Below are 7,525 nucleotides of genomic sequence, written 5' to 3'. Positions count from 1 at the left end.
GAGATCAAAACCCAGCAGCCTATGTATGTCTAAAAATTGCATTTAGTCAATAATCATTTTTTATCTGTGGTATTGATCCAAATATGAATTAGAATGATAAAAAACTCTATTTTTAAACTAGAGAGATACAAAGGACATAAAATGTGCATTTAAACATTTCACAAGAAAAGCATGCTGCTAAATACAAATATTCCTTTTCAGTCTCTCTTATTTCACTATCCTTTGGAACCCATGTCCCTTGCCTAATGAGAGTTATGTAGGTTCGGGTGAGTCCCGAAATCATGAACTGCTAAGTTCCGTTCTACTGTCTTTGATTCATATCACCAGAATAACTGTACTTTATTACCCCTGCCCTAATAAGAAAGAGACTGGGGATCCCACAGCAGCTGAAATAACCCTTTGGACATGCACCCCCATCATGCAATGCGGGCTGGGTGTGAGCATGCATATCAGCAACGAAAGGCCTTTACAACAGATCACCAACAGATGTCAGGGTAAAGTTCATTCTCACCTTGCTTACATCCTCCCCCTAGCCAAGAATTGGTGGTCCTGATAAATCACACTCCCTATTATACCAACACATTGGTATTGAATGCGAAGTTATGGCTAGCAAAAGTAGCCACCCATCTCTGCCTTGTAGCATCCAGCTTAGCCCTTGTTAACACATAAGTCAGTGGATTGTTCTCTGTCCACACCTGAAACTGAGCATCACGCAAGTAGTCTAGAAATTTCTCAGTAATGGCCCATTTCAAGACCAAGAACTGCTGCTGGTGCTGGGATAGCGAGTTTTGCTATCAGACAGTCCTCAGCTGGCAATGCCTACGGATTTAGATTTCCTTCCACTTCCTGGTATGGGACTGCTCCCAGACCCTCCAAACTGGCATCAGCATGCAGGATAAACGGCTTGTTTGGGTTAACAAGGACTTGGACTGGCACATGAATCAGGCAAATTATTATTTCCCGTAAAGCTCTGTCACTTCTCTCATCCCACCATGTCCCAAATGGAGAAGAGAGGAGCCCCTCCCATGTCCCAGTCCAGGAACACCAGAGTGTGGTGTGGTTGTGACTCAGTCCAGGTCTGCTAGTGCTGCAAAGGAGAAGATTTCCTTCCTCAGTCCAGGTCAACTGAAATTGTTGTTGCAGTGGGGAAAAGATGTCTTTCATCTGGTTCTTAGATGCTTTGGTGAAAGGGGACAGGCAGAGGCTTTTTTCTTCCCTCTGCAGCTCAAATTGCACACTTCTTCTCTGCTTTTTGCTCTAGCTTGATTTCTCTCTTGCATCTCAATTTTCTCTTTCCTGGCCTCATTCCAGAGCATTCACAGCCCAATTCTCTATCCTAACCCTGAGCTCTCTACTGCACCCTGAATGTCTCATTCTAACCCCACCCAGAGTCTGCACCCCCAGAGCCAGTGCCTTCATCCCTCTGCATTCCAACTCTCTGTCCAATGTAGCCTGATATAGGGTGTACTAATAATATTAATTTGGATAATTTGATGAAAATTTAATTGATTAGCTTACATGTTATTTAATTTAATTGAGTTACAAAGTTACATTTGCATTACTGCTATTCAAAAGATACATATGGCATTATATACAACAAAGTTTTGGTTAATATACTCACAGCCTTCCTTGATAACCTGGTGGTAAGAGACACAGGACCAGCCTTGCAGTTCAGGTTTCTCAATTCTTAAGTGAAAGATGCTGTGCTTAGGGAAAGCTAGTGTTACTTAGGGTTTACTTGAATATGTTAAACTTAAAATCAAAACCTAATAAACAAAGACTAAAAACTTAGGGAAACCGAACTTAGCCTAGTTCCCTTGAAACTTAAAGTTTCAGAACAAGTACAGCCTACTGCTAGTACATAGAGAGAGAGTGGAGGACGTAAGTCACAATGATAGAGCAAAGTGCTCTAGCGAGGTGACTTACCTCTTTTATAGGGCACAAGGGCCGGAAATCCTTCCTCCTATGCCCAAATTTCATTCCTCACCCACAAAACATTAGGGTACATTTACTTCATAGACTAGTATGTTTGTGCTTGTTGATGACATGTACATATGCACATAAGTTACCTTGTAGTGTACCTGTTAAATCTGTGGGTACAACACTGAATAAAACTCTATGCCATTCTCCATTGTCGATTGGTCTAGGTAAAGGTCTTGGACAGGCATGGGTACTTATCTATTTAAGTAACATGAGAAAGGTCAATTTTCCTCTCTGAGTAAAAGGTCACAAAATAGATATGCTAACTTTGCCTTAGCTTAACATACAGGATATGGCCTCTAGGTTCTCGTAAGTCATGTGTCTCAGTCTCCTAATCATTTTTATTGCCCTCTTCTGGACTCTCTCCAGTTTGTCCACATCCCTTCTCATGTGGGTCCCAACCCCAAAAGTACTCACATTTTACCCCATTGACCCCAAAATGCCAGCTTTTAATATGTAAATAGGGTGCTGCCATGGTCAAGTCACTCCTGAGCTCTCCAGTGGAGCCTGCTGGTGGAGAACAAGGTGAAAATTAGCCAGGATGTCACTCAGTCAAATCCCTGTGCTCCCCGCAGGTGATATCGGAAGGCTCCAAGATGGATCATTTCCCTTTCTCTCATCAGCTTCAGGCCCCAGGGTTACAAATGCACAAACCAGTTGGGATTCTCCCCTGGCCTCAGGGTGTGGGGCTGCTCTGAGGGGATGGACTTGCACACTTGGGATATTAGTGCAAAGATACAATTTCAATTTCTCTTAGAGAAATTGGAGGGCAATTTATATTTGGTACAAATCTTATTTAGTGAAAGGAAAGCTGCAGTGACAGCCTGGTTACTGGGGTGCAAAACACCTTCCTCCTGGGAGAAACAAGAAGTTAGAATTAGAAATTTACATCGTTTGTTCCAGTGTTGGTACAGGTTTAATTTTGCTTCTGTGTAGGTTTGTTTCAGGCTGTGACCATTTTGGTTTATTGGGTTGTTTTGTTTTTTTTAGTTGGAATGGAGCTTTTAATTGACATTTGCTGGATTCAAATGGCTGACTTGCAACACCAGTTTTGACATAGTTCTGCATATTTTATTACGATTTGACCAGTATTCAAGGATTCAATTCCTTTATAGGAGGTTTTAGAGGTCATGCTTATTTATTTGATGTTATTTTATCATTCTGCTGTAGCACACTTTTTTGATAAAATGTTGAAATTATTAATTTACAGCATTTGTTAGTTTTTATTTTTACAAACAAAGTTTTCTTAATGTTTGGGTTTTAAATTAAGCCTTGTTTTTGGTTTCAATTTTTCATTTAGGTTTTGGTTACTGATGGGATCTTTAAGAGAACTTTGGATTCAGTACTAAAATTTGGACAGATTTAGAATATTTTAAGTAAACCGTGTTTACTATTTTATTTTAATAAAGTTTGTATTGCTGTAAACCCTAGCCGGGGGGAGAGGAGATGAGCCTGGCCTTTAACTGAGAAGGAACAGAGGCATGGCCCCCGTGAAGGGTGAGGCCAGGTGATGGGGGGCACAGCTCCCCAATTTTTTTTGTCTAGCCCATCTCAGGCCTGGTCTACACTACGCTGTTAAACTGATTTTAACAGCGTTAAATCGATTTAACGCTGCACCCGTCCACACTACACTGCTCTTTATATCAATTTAAAGGGCTCTTTAAATCGATTTCTGTACTCCTACAAAACGAGAGGAGTAACGCTAAAATCGATATTACTATATCGGATTAGGATTAGTGTGGATGCAAATCGACGTTATTGGCCTCATTATTTTACAGTAGCTTCCCACAGTGCACCGCTCCAGAAATTGACACTAGCCTCGGACCATGGACGCACACTACCGAATTCATGTGCCTAGTGTGGACGCTCACAATTGACTTTATAATATCTGTTTTATAAAATCGGTTTAAGCTAAGTCGAATTTATCCTGTAGTGTAGATGTAGCCTCAGTCCCCCACTAAAGGAGAAGAGTCTGATGCCACCCCTGCAGGTCACTGAGTGTCACTGCTGCTCCATGGGAAACATGCTCTGTGCCTTACCCAGATTGGTGGGAAACACACTCTGTGCATTACCGTGACTGGTCCGTGGGTGTCACTGCTTGTAGAGGGCAGACACACGCTGTGCATTACGCCACCTGACCAGTGGGTGTCACTGCTGTATCAAGGGAAACACCTTCTGTGCATTACCTTGAATGACCACGAGGTGTCACTGCTGCTCCAAGGGAAACATACTCTGTGTGTTACCCTGATTGGCCACTTGGTGTCACTGCTGCGCCAAGCAAAACACCTTCTGTGCATTACTCTGACTGCCCACTGGGTGTCACTGCTGCGCCAAGGGAGACATAAGAGCGGCCAGACTGGTTCAGACGCAAAGTCCATCTAGCCCAGTATCCTCCTGTCTTCTGACAGTGGCCAGTGCCAGGTGCCCCAGAGGGAATGAACAGAGCAGGGAATCATCAAGCGATCCATCCCCTGTTGCCCATTCCCAGCTTCTGGCAAACAGAGGCTACAGGCACCATCCCTGCCCACCCTGGCTAATAGCCCTTGATGGATCTATCCACCATAAACTTATCTAGTTCTTTTTTGAACCCTGTTATAGTCTTGGCCTTCACAACATCCTCTTGCAAGGAGTTCCACAGGTTAACTATGCAACTGCCTTGAGTTTACCCCCCCTCCCCTGGCCAGGTTGTATATGGAAAAGAGGATGAGGATGAGGAGAGCCATGATGTGTCTGTCAGTGGCTGGTGCCTCAGTTTCCTCTAGGCAGCAGTGCTGCAGGCTCCTTTGGTCTGTGCCCATGCAACTGTGTCTGGGGAAGGAGGAGTAGAGGCTCATTCTTCCCAGCCCCACGCCCCACCCCCAGCAGCTGGGGAATCCAGGCCAAATTTAATCCTGGTACCTGGGCTGAGATTAGCCTGGGCTGGGGTAGGGCTGGGGAGGAATTGGGAGGGAGACAGACGCACCTGCTGTGAGGGAAGATCCTCCCATTCCCTGCCAACCCCCTTCACTCCTTGCAGCACAGCACCCCCTAGCATTTCTTTCTCTGTCATGGGAGCTGTCTGCTGCTTGCTTCTCCCTTAGCATCATCTCTCCCCATCCTGGAGCACTGGCATTGCCCATCCTGTGCAAACAGGGAGGCCCCGGTGTGCCCCATGGCACTGCCCTGCAATTGTGGGGGCAGCTGTTGGATGGAGCCATATCAAAATATGGGGGTGGGCAAGGCTGGGGACCAGGACTCCTGGGTTCTCCCCTCAAATGTGGGAGGGGAGTGGAGATTAGGGGGTAGAGTGGGGGAGGGACAGGGCTGGGATCCAGGGCTACTGCTTTTTCTGGTTTTCTCCACCTCCTGCAGCTGCCTCGATCCTTTCAATGTGTTTCTTGTTCCATATTCATTTGCTGACTTGTGTAAATCACCCCAGAGGTGGCTGCATCTCAGTGTTGGGTGAGGCACCCTTGGCTGCATCACCTCCTAACCGCGTCTCTCTCCCCTTCGGGTGACCCTGCAGCACTCAGCAAACATCCACAAGATCATGGGGCACTTTGAGCACTGCGCAGGCAGGGGCCAGGCGCCCAGCCCTCCCTCCAGAGAATGGGACACAGCATCGACTACTTTTTACAGGGATTAAAAAGGGGCAAAGGAGGGCAAATCAGAGGAGTAGGTGGCCAGGGTCTGAGCAGGAGGTGGAAATTGACTGGTCGGGGGTCAAGCAGCTGGAGGCAGAGTTAGGAGAGGGACTGAAGGCAAAGTCAGGGAGGTGGGAAGGAGCCGGAGTTAAGCCCGGAGGGAGGCGCTGCCAGAGGGTTAAACCCCGGCACAGGCAGGGGCCGAGGGGGAACAGTTATCCCGGTGGGCTGAGACTCCAGTGTTTGCAAACATGGGTGGGGGGAGCAGAGGGCTTTTTTATTTCCCCTCTCACAGGCAGCACCTCTCAGCATGGACTTCCCAGGGCTGGGCTCTTAAAGGCACAGGCATCCCACCGCCTAGACGCTGCAGCTCCTCTCTGATGTAACCTACTGAGGTGCTGCAGTAGGAGACTCAATTCAGTGAAACTGGGCATTCCCTATACGCCCCCCAGCCAGGGGGCTGTACACCCCCTTCCCCGATTTTCCCCAACACCCCCTCCCTCAGTGGTCAGGTAGTTACATGCAGCGCTGCCAATGTTGTCATTGGTTGCAAATTTGAATGGAAATTGAAACGTTAACACACACTTTAAAAGCAGATACAACGTATGAAAACTACTTGTACCTGAGAAAGTCAAATAGGTTTGGAAAGTCTGGACAAAGCCGGATTTCCTCACCCAGCTGTTGTGTTTGCTGACAATGTCGGTGCATTGGCTTCGGCAGTGTTGGCCAACCTTAGAATTTCAAATGATGATTTGTAAGCGAGGTGTGAATGAGCTCTCCCCTGGCAGCTACTGATGACCAGGGTTGGGGGGAAGCTTTGGGACCAGACTGTATTTACATGAACTCACCTACTCTGCTGAGGTATCCAGCGGACAGAGCTGGGCTGCCTCTGCTCTAGGTGCCCGGAGGAGGGAAGGTGTGTGGGGCTCCAGCCTGGGACTCTTCCTCCCTCCTGCCAAGGCCTGACTATTAATCCCAGCGCTGGCACTCCTTTCTTCAAGCGCCATGTGGGCCAGAGGAAACATTTGGTAGGAAGCACAAGGGCCAAGCCTGTGAACATCAGGTGCAGCAGCAAGAATCCCAACTATCAGGGTAGCAAGTTCTAGAGCCCTATCCCATTGTGGCCATCCCTGCCAAAGACCTGGCTCTCGGAGGTGTGAGTCACCCAGCAGGAGGGGAAAGATTCACTCTTACACAGCTGGAGACAGGGGAGTTGAGCTCTGGGGCATTACCACAAGCATGGGTGGGTGGCAAGTTTGTAGAAATTTTGGTGGTGCCCAGAACCCGCCCCCAAACTCCACCCCCACCTGCCTAAGGCTCTGGGAGAGGGTTTGGGGGGGATTAGGGTGCAGGATTCAGGCTTTAGGATGGAGTTGGGTGCTGGGTGCAGGCTCCGGCAGGGTTGTAGGAAGGGGTGAGAGGTGCAGGCTCTGGGGGTGGGAAGGAGTGTGTGGGAACGGGGGCACCCTCTGGGAGGGAGCGTAGGGCTGAGGATGAGGGATTCATGATGCAGGAGGGGGCTCAGGACTGGGGCAGAGAATCAGGGTTCAGAGGGAGCTCAGGGTTGGGGGTGTTGGAGAGGCTGAGGGCAGCCTGCACTAGGACTCTGGGGCAGCAGTTCTGCCCAGAATCCCTCTACTCCAGCAGCAGGAGCAGGCAGGGGACAGGCACATGCTGCTTTTTGTCAGGCAGGGATGCACCACAGCAGAGGGGAGGGTTGCCAGGCAGGGACCAGGGGAAGAGACTCAACTCCAAATATTGCTGGAGCAGGGCCCCCAGCCCTGAATGTTCCTGGAGCACGAGCACCACAAATGTATATAACCTGCCGCCTATGACCACAAGCCAACACAAGGTCCCACTGAGATTTGAACTCAGATTACAGGATTCAGAGTCCTGAGTGCTGCCCATTACACCATGGGAGC

General features: G+C 48.1%; 1 non-coding gene across 1 annotated transcript; it reads right to left on the bottom strand.

Annotated features, from left to right (window-relative positions):
• Positions 1-7,453: 7,453 nt before the first annotated feature.
• Positions 7,454-7,525, bottom strand: TRNAQ-CUG. Its single transcript has one exon. It is a non-coding gene; the product is annotated as a tRNA-Gln (tRNA).

Source organism: Gopherus evgoodei, unplaced genomic scaffold (genome assembly GCF_007399415.2).
Source record: "Gopherus evgoodei ecotype Sinaloan lineage unplaced genomic scaffold, rGopEvg1_v1.p scaffold_295_arrow_ctg1, whole genome shotgun sequence".
In the NCBI taxonomy this organism is placed as follows: Eukaryota; Metazoa; Chordata; order Testudines; family Testudinidae; genus Gopherus; species Gopherus evgoodei.
Note: the sequence above shows the minus strand (reverse complement) of the source record. Positions and strands in the feature narration are given on the sequence as shown.